At 36.2% G+C, this 13,371-nt stretch overlaps 1 non-coding gene across 1 annotated transcript; it reads right to left on the reverse strand.

Annotated features, from left to right (window-relative positions):
* Positions 1-848: 848 nt before the first annotated feature.
* LOC104446360 lies at positions 849-12,442 on the reverse strand. Its single transcript, XR_005551566.1, has 5 exons — positions 12,393-12,442; positions 12,211-12,292; positions 11,987-12,107; positions 5,595-5,611; positions 849-908 (listed from the first exon to the last, which is right to left on the reverse strand). It is a non-coding gene; the product is annotated as an uncharacterized LOC104446360 (transcript).
* Between the last annotated feature and the right edge of the window lie 929 nt (positions 12,443-13,371).

Here is a 13,371-nt window from a genome sequence, read left to right on the forward strand (position 1 = left end):
AATGTGAGTTTGACTGCTGAGTCAACAAGAATGTTGGGCTCACCACCAGCCTGTACTTCGGCACTTGTCGCCCCGATCTATACTGCACCCCGCACGCGTTGTACAGTGTCCTCCGTCCCAGTGGCCCCGTTCTCCACTGTGGCGTCTTCTCCGATGTGTAGTGCGTGCACCGCCGCTTCGCTCCTCCTCTACCTACTTCGACCTCTGTAGGCCCCGGTCCCTCGTTCAAAGCTGCTGGGGAAGTCCCAAGCCTGCTGCGCAAGAATGCAGCGTCTGGGAGGGTAGGAAGGGTACCGAGAGGGACTCGATGAACTACTGACGTGGCTGGTATGTGGCCAAATTTTAGAATGCCAAGTCACATGAGCGCACCATGTCAGCATTTTGTTGGAAATAAGTTGGAGTCTGGACAAAATGCAACAACTTTAAGAAACTGAAAGTTTGGTTCATTTGGTGATTAAATCAAAGTTCAGTAAACTACTTAAAAAATGACTAATGACCACCACTGAAATTTATCCTCTACCTTTGGACACACAATGAGAGTAAATAAGAGAAAACAGGATGCGGAATGAATACCAATCCAAAACAGGCCAACATAAATTGATCAGAAGAAGCAATGATAAAATCCCTGAATAGCACGATCAAATCATACTCTTTATTTAAAACTTAATTTTTGGAACTAGTATATGATAAAACTCATACGATACAGCATATTAATTATAAAAATTAGCCACGGGCTCTTGGTGTTCACAATTTTTAACAAATCCAAACAGGAAGATGTTCCCTCTATCCTGCAATTTCCATCTTTACACAGTCCAAGAAATAAATCTCACAGTATCAGCTTTTTCCCTCTATCCAGATCCATTTAGTTGTCCAAGGGAGAGAAGGTGTGCGACATATTGCCGCAGCAAAAACAGAGACCAAATATGAGAAGCAACAAACTTTGCAGTGCGAAGTTGACACTACAAATGCAAGAGTGAGCTTAAGTTGGAATTTGCGAATACAGGGATTAAAACCTTGACCTCTCCAATGAGAACACACTGTTTGGTCTTCATTCCTTCTTTAAAGGTTTACATATAGGTAATTATGTTGACACCTAAATTTTAAGCAACCCATTAGGTGTCAAAAGTTAGGGATTAATTTTTAACCCCTAAAAAAAAGATTAATTAATTGCATAGCATATAGTTCTATGTGCATTTATTTTGATTTACATTGGGTCGGTGACAGATGGGTTCAAATTGATGGTTCAAAATTTTAATTAGATGAGTTGGATTAAGCTCGCGGCAAAAGGAAATTGGCCCAAGCTTGCTATTATTTGATGATCGAAAATTGACTTATGAGGAATGATGATTTGATATATTCGTCGAATCTTTCATACATCCATTAAGTGATATATTCCTTGGCATGGGAAAGTTTAAGATGAAATATGGAGCAATTGAAAGAGGATCTTTTTATGCAAGGTTACATATTGTCAATCAAAAACGAAGGAAGAAGGAAATCGGCAGAATATTTCAATAAGAGCACTTGCGGCCGCCGATTCTCGTGTTTGCGGAAAAGAGAGGAAGTGACTTGAGCCCAAAAGGAAACTAAGTATATTTGCATGTTTAAAGGCACAAGTTCCCAAAGAAAAAAAAAATAAAAACGAATAAATGCATCCACAATAGGAAAGCGGATCACATTCTCTTCCTGAGGGGCTTCGTACATGAAGGAGAGGCTATTCATTGGTTCTTCTGGGGGGAAAAATCAAGAACAATACAAAAAGAAGGGGAGCAGAGAGGAAGTGTGGTCGATCAGCAGAGCGAGAGAGAAAAAGAGAGTCCTGTCTCCGGCGAACCAAGGAGACTCCACGTTGCGCAAGACCCCTTGCCGCGGTGCTGCACCCGAGCCGTCTGAGTTGCCGTCGCCGCACCGTCTTTGCCACGTCGCCCCTAGCAGCGATGACAGACTTCTTGTTGTGACCTCGCTGCTACCACGATAAGATGTTGATCTGGTGCCAACTTCCCGCCGTTGCGACCAAGCCTTAACAAGCCCCGCTCAACTGAGACACTGACGGAGCTGCTGCCTTCTTCGTGCTCGACTGCCGTTTGACTCGCTGCTCCCCCAACGAGACCGTGATTTCTCCTTGCATCAACCACTCGAGCAGCCATCACACCCTTGACGATCCACGATCTGCTGCTTCTGCTGTATCGCGAACCAGCGTACCCTACGGATGCCCGAACCCCCATCACCCTGGTTCAGAGTGAACGAAGACTCTTGCGGATTCCATCTCTCCCGAACAATGTGAATATCTCGTCATATTTTCGCGGCCACCGCTTGCGAGCTTGAAGTCCACGGTCAAAAAGAGTCATCATAATCTCGCTTGGATAATTCTGAGTGGTGACTTTGTCTTCCTTTTAAGTTTTGTCCAGATTTTACTGTAACATTGTGGGCTTTGTGATTTTGTTTCATGCAAGCAAAAGAACGGTTTTCTTTGGCAATGAGACCGCGAAGAATTCGGATGTATGGCGACTATGGACAGTGGGGAGAAGAATACACAGCATGATGTCACGCTGCCTCCCCGTGAGCTCAATCCCCGTGACACCTCAACATCCCAGAGAACTCCGGAGTCCTTCTCGACGCCAATCCTGCAGATTCAACGAACAAGCCCGCAAGCTCCTCAGCAAAAGCCTGCAAATTGTTCCTTCTTTGTTTTCGGGCGCACTTCACCTATCTGGTTCGTGGAGCTCGGTGTTCTTTTCTTCGCAGGTTTTCGGTGATTATCCCCGCATCAAGGAGCCCAAAATCCCAATTAGGGAGAGATTTATTTTATTTATCTTATTTTGTTTTTTATATCTTGGTTTCTTTGTTTGAAATACCTCTCTATGCATAATTGAAAATTCAAACATATCATCTGATTCGCAACCGTACATGGGTTTTTTATTTTATCTATAAGGCTTTAGATGAAATAATTAATCAAGCGGGAATAAAATTGATATTTTGATCTTTAACGCTTAAGATCAATTTATCAATTTTATTAGCGAGATATTATCCCTTGATCTGAACGATGTATGATATTTTTGATAATTTTGAATAGTTTGTTTTGTCTTGATTGCTTTATTTATCTTGAAATATGTTTGAGTTAGAATATTGCATACTTAGGGTTATTTGCATATTTAGATTAAGCATTTTATTTATCATGAATTGTCGAAATAAAATTAAAAAAAACATAAATTTAGGATGTTAGATTTTTGTTTCACTAGCTTAAATTGCGTGTTTAATTATTTAACATTTTTATTTCGAAATTAATAAAAAAACAAAAATCATTATGCATGTGTCATGTAGAATTAGGGCATCATTTGTACGTCATTACACATTAGGATAAATTGCATATTTCATTTTAAATTTAGATTGATTTAGATAGACTGCATCTTAGGTTAAAGATTGATTGGTTAAGATAATATCCTAGTTTAAATCAGGGTTTAGCCTGACTAAATCCTTAATATAAGTTAGATAAAATCTTAATTTAGCCAAATAATTTCCATATGTTTCTAGTTTCGAATTTCACATAAAAAATGCAAAAAAAATGACTTATGATAAATTAGTTTCAATTCCTAGGATAGATTGCATATCTATTAAGAAAATACAAAAATATCATGCGCATGTCATATAGAATTAGATTCATGAAATGTGTGTCATTTAGTGATTATTGCTAGGTCAATTTAATTACAAATTGCCTGTCATTAGAATTAGGTCATTTAGTTATATTGCATTGCATAAAGCATGATTCTCATTAATTAAATGAAAACAAAAAGAAATTGCGTGTTAATTAGAAATTATATCTAGGGCTGTTGATGTGAATTTTGATCTAACATTGCAGATACTTTCGTTACTATAAGGTAAGTTCTGCAATTTATTTATTGCTTTTCTTGGATGTTAAATTGGTGGTTTGTGCACTCGTATGATAACCTCACACGTTAGGGAAATAGGTTAAAATTAATTCAAGTTGCTTGTCAAACATTTTGCAAAATAAAAGAGAAATGTATCGAAAGGGCGTTAGAGAAATCTAACGTAATTGAGTCTCCGTACCCAAAATCTCTAGTTCGTAAAAGTAAAATAATTCTCTCATTATTTTACTTAGGTATCTAATTGACCTACCATAAACAGATTAGTGGCGACTCCCTTTTACATGCTAGATATTTGAACCTAAGTCACGAATTGATATGAGCTTGGGAGAGCCTGAGCTAAGTTTAGACTTAGTAGTCAATTAGCCTAATTTTAGGTGGTGTACCTGAAAATTTGGTCGTGACAAATTATGTATAACATTGTTTATTGGCATCACAAGCTTCAGTAAGACAATTTTCCAGGATCTTAGATCCTTGATCCGTACTAGAGTCCTATCTTTGCAGACGAAAGAATCAGAACCAACTAAGGATCCAGATTTGCACAACCCTGCCATGCACCAGCAGCTTAAATGTGTAATGTCAAGATGCAATTTCAATTTCAAGTCTTTCATGAAGGTTGCTAAGAGTTTCACCACACCATCAGGATAAGAGGAGATGACACAGAACGCCTAATCTATGAATGATTTATGAATGAGCAATTATTCTTTTCCTCTTAGTTTTTGACTTTTAATTTGACTTAGTTCGGCAATCACAGTAATGTCAAAGCATCTCCCTGAGGGCAACTGTTTATTGAAAGTGCTAGTATTAACACCTAGAAGGGGTGAATATGTATTTAAAAGAAACCTTGGTAAATATATATGGAATAAAATAAGTTGAGAGCAAAGTCTGAAGAACAATAGACTTTGAGCGAGTTCAAACTTTAATAGTTAAATAGAATTATGAACAAAATAAAGGAGTTCATGGAAGAGAATAAGAACACAAAATTTATAGTGGTTCGGCTTAAATCAAGCCTACGTCCACTCTTTCACGCTAATAGTCTTCTGGCTAGATTCCACTATGCAATCAACAAGAGCTTACAACTTTGAGTGTAAATATTTAGTAGTAGATCATACTATCTCACTAAGTCACTCTTTTGGTACTTCTCTCACGATCACAAATGTTTAAGCTCACAAGAGACAAGTGTATGATTGAAGGTCGCTCAGACTTTGGAATTATAAATTCTACGCTTTGTCTCTTACTTGCTCATCGGTGTTGATCTCTTTAAATACTCCTCCACTTCCAAACTAGCCGTTGGACAATATCTAGATGATCGTCTTCCAATCTACCCATTGGACATATTTGTATCTAGAAGATTTGGTAGCCGTTGAGTAATAGAAGTAGAATTTCGAATTGATTATGATCGCCCATACAAACAGAATCTTAGTTTCCATAAGTAGAGCTTCTTCATATAGAAAGTGCTTTTTCTTCAAGATTCAATTGTCAATCAATTAGATTGAGTAAATCAAATCTATTTTGATGTAGAATCCAGACAGTTACTAGCCGTTATTGTTTGGGGTTTGTGTTACGTTATGTCAAGTTGTTTCGTTCGAATATGCTTCGTTTTGAATCTTGTTACTGTTCTCCAGAACTCTGAACCTCTTCGGGGAAAGTAGATTTTGTAAAGTCTAGAACGGGTTCAGACTCTTCAAGTTGAGTCTGTTCTGGACCTTGTCACGTTCTAGACTTATGTCATTCTGGATGTAAAGTCTGAGAGTGTTCTGTTTGAAGTAAAGTCTAAAAGTCTTCCGTAGTCTAAGTGTCTTCCTTCTTCACTTGCATTCAGTCTGGAATTTGTCAAAGAGAGCAGACTTCTGATGTAAAACAGACTTTGACACAAAAGTCTGGCAGTCTTCAGACTTTGACACAGAAGTTTGGAGATTTTCATAATAGACTTTACAATCTGAACGTAAGTCTGAACATCTTTTGCTTTTGAACAGATTTGGTCTTAAGGTCTGGACACAGTCTGAACATATTTAGCTTCAACATAGGGTCTGCCTTTTGGTTCTTCCAAGCATAGACTTTGATAAAATCATTTACACATTATATCATTTGCATTGTCTGTTACTTAACTATTAAACATGTTAGTAGTCTTTGATTTATTTTGTCATCATCAAAATATCATAATGGATTTCCCTAGCAATCTCTCCCTTTTTGATAATGACAAAACAATATCTGAATATGCAGATATATAATCACGCTTTTAATAGATCAGAATAATGTAATTCAAGATAGCAAATAGATTGAGCATATAGTTATATATGTAAAGATAATTGCAACTCAATAATTTCAATACATATGTATATTTATATTCTTTCCCTATTTTTGTCATAATTAAAAAGCGATAATAATGGAAATGATATCACGTAGAGAATATAAAACGATAAATATATCTTGCATGAAATGCAATTTCAAAAAAAAAAAAATTAGTTTTTACAAAGTAAGTCGAATATAAAAAATATGTAATATAGCTTACTTCGATTATATATATCAGCAAATATCCAATAAAAATCACGGATGCGTTATAAAATTTACTTACCACTTTTGTCATAATAAAATGATAATGTAAATAAGAGATTTGTTAATGACAAAAGGTAATAAAAGATGCACTAACTGGATTTTTAGAACTTAACAAATTCTGACGCATTTACTTTTTCTTCATTCCATAATAATCAAGATCACGAACGATTCAAAAATATTTTTCCGTAATTGATCAATGCTCCCCCTCAATTTGTTGCCTTTTGAGGTGATCACGATTCTTTCCATTTCTTTTGGATTCATGTTCTCCCCCTGTCATCAAGATAGTATTTGCTGAAACTTTGCAAAAGGAAGAGAATCTTTGAGCCTCTAGAAAATAGTATAGAATCTCCACAATTTTCGGATCAAGCTTTCCAAAATCCATATGGAAGATTCTTTTGCTACCTGCAAATTATTGTATAACAGATAACAAACCTTGCAAAAATATCACGTAATATCTTTCTTTGATTTGCGGATCAAACTTGCTAAATATAAAATATCTTCTGAAAATATAGCAAGATTATCCATGAATATGCAATAATATCTTTCAAGATAAGAGGGATTTCCTTTAGCATAAATCTCAAAAATATATTTCGCAAAAAGAAAGTAGATATTTCTATCACGTGAATCAAGTTAAAAAAATTGCAATGCATTATATTTATGACAAGAGATATTTGCAATATAAATAATAAGTAATCATCCAAAATCATGATAAATGCATGTAGAAATTTGTAAGGCGGGATGACAAAAAAAATAATTCTCTTACCCAAGGTATATGTTTGAAATATACCATTGATTAAAAAATCATTACCAATTTTCGCAGGAGATATTATTCTGATTGCACTAAAATTTGGGTAGATTCACAATCATTCTTCTCTTAAAAAATTTCCTGCAATCAACTCATTTCCTTTTTGGTATCCATCAATTTGGATCCGTCCATTTTGTGAGAGCAAAATATAAAATCTCCATAGATAATCAAATATACTTTTTTAACTCATATTTAAGGAAAGAACATTATATACAATAATATCTTGAAAAAGAAATTCTCATTAAATCAAAGCACGATAAAATTAAAGAGAATAAAATCCTTGAGTATCTAAGAAAAAATATCTTGCAAAATAAATTAAGATTACGTAAATAGATTTTCACTTTGCAAAATATGATAAAATCTGATAGTATAAAATCAATCCAAATAAATTCATTTGTCTCTAAGCAAAATATCAAAAAATAATCACACTTATTATATCAAATCTTAATTCACAAATCACAAAAATAAATTACGCGATTCTTTCTTCAATAAAACAAATCAAAGAATATGATCACTATAAAATCCAAATCAATCAAGGCACGAAGAGAATATAAATATAATGAGAATTTTTAAATTATGTACTAAAAAAATGTACATTCCTTACCAAATTCTCTTTCTTTTTTTTTCTTTATTTCCTGCAAAAACAACTCGCATTTTCTTTGGTACCCATATTTTCTTGGGTTCTTGAGAGTTAGTAGTATATGTTGCTTTTACTCAATCTTTCTTAACAGGTCTCCTAACTTTAAGACATTATTTCTCAAAGTGTTTAGAATCTCAACAATTTGAACACTTGAGGGCATTTCGACCAATAGGTTTTGTAAAAATCCTTTCAAAATGCTTCTTGTACACAAGTCTAGGAGGTCTTTGTTTAAGTCTCTCATTGATTTTAGGAAAATCTATTAGAGAATCACTTTCCTTATTGAAATCAAGTCTCGACTTATTATAGTAAGCTACTTGTATGTAAAGAATATGCTATAATGTATTTGAACACTTTGAAAATTTTGTCGAAATATTTGAAAGTTCTTTATTTAAAGAATTATTTTCTTTGAGAAGTAAATCTCGACTTTCTTTTGTTTGTAGAAAATCTTTTGCAAAATTTCAAACTTTTTTTGAGAAAGATCCTGTTGCCTAAGCAAAAAATTTTCCTTTTTAAATTCGGAGATCCTTTTAAGATAGGATTTGAGATTTGAGCAAAGCTCATTTATATACTTAAAAACTTTAGCAGGAATTTCTAAATGACTTACCTCGATTTCCTTACTGAATTCCAAGTCTCGTCGAGTCGATTTTGATTCTGAGTCTGTGTCTAAATCAGACTTTGATTCCGAATTTGAGTATGAGTCTGAATGTGCCATCAAGAATATATTTCCTTACTCATCATCTTCTCTCATGGTTTTTTTCTAGCCATTCTTCTTGTATTGTCTTCTTCCACTGAATTTCCTTCCTTTTCTACTTAGCTTTTTGAATTTCTTGATCATAAAAGCAAGTTTTTTGTCGTCCACGTCATTTTCTGAGTCTATATAATTAGAATTAGCGTTAGATATTAAAGCGATGGACTTCTTACCTTCGGGATCTTCGTCGTTGATTTGTTCCACTTCGTAGGATTGAAGAGTGCCAATTAGTTCGTCAACTGAAAGTGGCATAATCCTCTGAGTCTCTTGGATTGAGGTCTTAACATAGTTCTAATCTTTTGAGAGACCTAACAAAAGTTTGTTGACCTTCATTGGGGAAGAAATTGGATGACCTTGATACGTCAAACCGTTTACAATTTCTGTAAAACAATTGAACATATTTCTAATTAACTCTCCTAGCTTCATCTTGAAGGATTCATATTGGCCAAGTAGGAAGTTCAATTTTGTCTCTTTTACACGATTAGTCCCTTCATAAGTAATATGAAGTCTATCCCAAACTTCTTTAGCTATTTCACAAGAAGAAATTCGGTTATACTCAGTGGGAGATAAAGCATAGTATAAAGAGTAGATGGCTTTAGCATCAAGAGCTTATTTCTTGGTTATTTCTGCTTGTGTTAATTCGCTAGCATCTACAGTTTCCTTTCCTCATTCTGAGGTTGATGTAGCTTTGGGATTGATCTCTTTTTCTACCATATCCCAATCCAGGGGATCTTTCGATATCGGAAATGCCTTTATCTTGTTTTTCCACACATTGTACTCTTTTCCATCAAAGTAAGGAGGTCTGGTGTTACTCTGGCCTTCAACCAAACCTGGAGCCAAAATACTAGCCATAAATCTTTAACTTTAGAAGTCAAACACTTCAATAAAATAAGAACACAAGCTCTAATACCAATTGAAAGTGCTAGTATTAACACCTAGAGGGGGGTGAATAGGTGTTTAAAAGAAACCTTAGGGTGCGCATGGATTTGTTTCTGTTCTTTTTGTTTTTCGAGAACAGAAACAAAAAAAAGTGTTTCTGTTCCGGGGAACAATTTTTGAATAAAAGAACACGTTTGGTAACGTTTGGTCCGGAAATAAAAAATGAACAGAAACACGTTTGGTAAATTTTATTATTTTTTGTTTCTTTTAATTTTTTAAACATTTTTTTATTTTTTATTTTTTTCTTTTTTCGGCGGTCACCGGCCTCGGCGGCCGGCCGACGGGGCGGCGGCCTCGCCCAGCCACGGCGAGGCCGAGCTGGTCGTGGTTGGGCGAGGCTCGGCCTCGCCTTGGCTGGCGAGCTCGGGCTCGCCCGCGTCGCGACGCCGAGCCTTGCCGGGGGCCGGCGACGCTCGGCCTCGCCGGATGCGGGCGAGGCCGAGCCTCGACGGCCGGTCGCCGGCCGGTCGCCGGCCATGGCCGAGGCCGGCGACCGGCCAAAGAAAAAAAGAAGAAAAAAAGAAGAAAAGAAGAAAGAAGAAGAAGAGAGAGAAGAGTGGTTTTGTTCTTTTGTTCCTTCCGAGAAGTGTTTCTCTTCGGGAGAAACAACTTTTTATGTTTCTTTTTTCTGTTTCTATTTCGTTCAGAAACAAAAAAACAAAAAAACGAAACGCAACCAAACGCGTTTATGTTCTTTTTTGTTCGAGAACACTTTCTGTATAGAAGTGTTCCGGAAACACTTTTTTGGAGTGTTTCCATGCACCCCCTTAGTTGCAAGCAAAGTCTGAAGAACAACAGACTTTGAGTGAGTTTAGACTTTAAGCAGTTAAATAGAATTATGAACAAAATAAAGAAGTTCATGGAAGAGAATAAGAACATAGAATTTATAGTGGTTCGGCTTAAATCAAGCCTACGTCCACTCTCCCACGTTAACAGCCTTCTGTCTGGATTCCACTATACAATCAACAAGAGATTATAACTTTGAGTGCAAATACTTAGTAGTAGATCACATTATCTCACTAAGTTACTCTTTTGGTATTTCTCTCACGATCACAAATGTTTAAGCTCACGAGAGACAGGTGTATGATTGAAGGTCGCTCAGACTTTGGAATTATAAATTCTACGCTTGTCTCTTACTTGCTCATCGGTCTTGATCTCCTTAAATACTCATTTACTTCCAAACTAGCCGTTGGATAGTATCTAAAGGATCATCTTCCAATTTATCAATTGGACAGATATGCATCTAGAAGATTTGACAGTCGTTGATTGATAGAAGTAGAATCCTAAATTGATTCTAATCGCCTATACAAACAAAATCTTGGTTTCAATAAGTAAAGCTTCTTAGATTGAGTCAATTAAATCTATCTTGATGTAGAATCCAAACCAGATCACTAGCCGTTATATGTTTGGGGCTTGTGTTACGTTTTATCAAGTTGTTTCGTTCTGAACATGCTTTGTTTTGAATCTTGTTGCTGTTCTCCAGAAGTCTAAACCTCTTTGGGGGAAGTAGACTTTGTAAAGTCTAGAATGAGTTTAGACTCTTCGAGTTGAGTCTGTTCTAGACTTTGTCATGTTCTGGACTTATGTCTCATTCTGGATGTAAAGTCTGAGAGTCTTTCGTTTGAAGTAAAGTCTGAGAGTCTTTCGTTTGAAGTAAAGTCTGAGTGTCTTTCTTTTTCACTTGCGTTCAATCTAGAATTTGTCAGAGAGGGTAGACTTCTGATGTAAAATAAACTTTGACACAAAAGTCTAGCAGTTTTTAGACTTTGACACGAAGTCCGGAAATCTTCATAATAGACTTTACAATCTGAACGTAAGTCTGAATATCTTCGCTTGAACAAATTTGGCCTTGAGGTCTGGACACAGTTTGAACATATTCAGCTTCAGCATAGAGTCTGTCATCTGGTTCTTCCAAGTATAGACTTTGATAAAATCATTTACACATTTTATCATTTACATAGTCTGTTACTCAACCATTAAGCACGTTAGTAGTCTTTGATTTATTTTGTCATCTTCAAAACATTATAAGGGATTTCCCTAACATTTTTTCCTTGAACATCTGTCAAGCCATGAGGCCACAAAGCAAAGGCCCGCATGGTGAGGACGACTAAGATGAGAAACCAAAACCATTTGTTTTAAATTAGCAAAGAAAGGGAAAATTATTGTTTCCTCCATCTCCAAATGCTTGGTTTTTTCTGATCCATACATAAACAACAATACAAATGGGGAAATAAATAAAAAATTCTGACTTTCAATTGTAACAGTCAACCATTGTGATTTCAACGTGCTCCATAATAGAACAAGGCACTCTTGAATTGTCCTCTCCATTGATGACAGCACATTCATCATGACGGCAATAACCTTAAACAAGAGGAATGCAAAACCAAACTGAGTATATCGACATTTGGGAAGTCGGTCACTTACAGCATGATATGCATATGACGCTTTTCCTTGGCGCTCGAAGTGCTTGGACATGATGCGGAACTCAAGGGGACCCCACTCTTCCGCTTCGAAGTAATTGCCAAGAGCAGCTTTGTACAACTATGACCAAATTCATTAATCAGACATAAGTCCTAAATCATAAACAAACAAGGAAAATGTAGGACAAGGTAGAAAGTGCCACATGATCACAACACCTACAGACCTTATCAGAATCACCCAATAGCTCGGTTCCGGCTGGGTAAGCCGCATAATGCTGGTCTCCTTTAGAATATCTAGCTCTAGTACTGTAACAATGACGGTGAAAGTATAAGAATTAGCTTTGGAATCTGAACAGTAAGGGGGAAAATTATTCAACCGAGTGGGAAAAAAAAAGCAAAGACTCACGCGTTGTTGGTGTGGTCATAGCTCAAGACAACTATGAAGTAGTAGAACATAGAGTACCCCACGAATCTCTTTGTTAAATTAATGTCTCGAGTTTAAATTCGGATAACGATTTGTTAAACCGAATTTGTCAATAAAGATTTCCAAGTAGATTTCAAATTGGACGAAGAAGCCATTCTTTTCTTGGACTTCTTATAGCTACACAAAAGAGGAAATAAAATAGAATAAAAAAAAAGGAGCAAAGTTTCTTCTTTATCTTCGGAAGCCTGCAGAAGCCGAAGATATTATCTTCGTGGGGCCCAAAAGTCAAGACTTTGACTTTTGGGCACACACAATATAAAAGCTACGAAAGAAAGAAAGTGGTCACCACTGCACGTCCACGATCTGTGAGATTTCTAAAGCCGTTGAAGTCCTACGTAGAAGAAAGAGCCGCACGACATCAAGTTGAAGTGGAGCCACCCACGCGATCAAGAAAGAAGAATGCAAATTCGTACGTACGCGAGCCAGGCGTACGTAGAGCGTTATATTTTGAGCTTGAACGCGCGGAGATTTTGTGACGTGAGTTTATGTCCAAATGAGTTATTTATTTATAAACACTTTGGGTTTGAGACTAAATCTATGTGTGGAAAATACTCGAGCATGTGAGCGATTATAAACTCTTATTTACTGATTATAGTGGATTATTTGTTGCTGGCTCTCCCCGTGGACGTAGGTACCGATATTTGCATTGAACCACATAAATTTCTGGTGTTCTTATTATTTCTCGTTCATTTCTCTAGTAATTTCGCATTGATGTAAATTGCAAGATCCTATCATTTCCGAGTATAGTATTCCAACACTCTTGAACTTCTGAATCTTGTGAATGTCCTTGAACGCTTCATAAACCATCATCTTCAATGATCTAACACTTTAGAAAAATCTTTTTCCTCAAGTGCATTTAATCAAATAGGTGGTGGGCATTCTGAAAAAGCTTCATAACAAG

The sequence above is a fragment of the Eucalyptus grandis genome, chromosome 5 (assembly GCF_016545825.1).
Source record: "Eucalyptus grandis isolate ANBG69807.140 chromosome 5, ASM1654582v1, whole genome shotgun sequence".
Lineage (NCBI taxonomy): Eukaryota > Viridiplantae > Streptophyta > Magnoliopsida > Myrtales > Myrtaceae > Eucalyptus > Eucalyptus grandis.